Source organism: Penaeus monodon, chromosome 15, assembly GCF_015228065.2.
Source record: "Penaeus monodon isolate SGIC_2016 chromosome 15, NSTDA_Pmon_1, whole genome shotgun sequence".
In the NCBI taxonomy this organism is placed as follows: domain Eukaryota; kingdom Metazoa; phylum Arthropoda; class Malacostraca; order Decapoda; family Penaeidae; genus Penaeus; species Penaeus monodon.
The window spans coordinates 6,714,860-6,715,250 of record NC_051400.1 but is presented as its reverse complement, the minus strand read 5'-3'; the positions used below and the strand labels follow the sequence as shown (position 1 = coordinate 6,715,250).

Sequence of the window (391 nt, the reverse complement as noted above, 5' to 3'; positions counted from 1 at the left end):
GTTAAACTTTAGCAAAAATACCCGCTGTTGGAAACGAAAGAGAAAAGGGAGGGAAGAAGGGAAAGCACAATAGGAAGGGAATATAACAAAGGACCCCAAAACATAACTGACGAAACGGGACGATTGTGATCGTGAAAACAGCTGATAAAAAGGAGATAGAGAACAAGCTGAAAACACTGATCGGAGAATGAACAAGGAAGGGAAAGAAAGAGGGAAGAGAATACAGTATATGAAATAGATGAATAATACAGTTAAGGGAGATTAAAAAAAAGATAATTTCCCTAAACAGATTACTCAGTGCTGGGGAGAGCTTTCATATGCACACATGGTAATTAAGTCACTTCTGTTGTTATGGGAAACAGGCATTAGCTATTTATACATACATGCATAC

At 37.6% G+C, this 391-nt stretch overlaps 1 protein-coding gene across 1 annotated transcript in view; it reads left to right on the top strand.

Moving 5' to 3' along the window:
• The window catches only part of LOC119581716, a gene marked incomplete in the record, with an annotated part of 132,029 nt that overhangs the window by 78,340 nt on the left and 53,298 nt on the right, over positions 1–391 (top strand).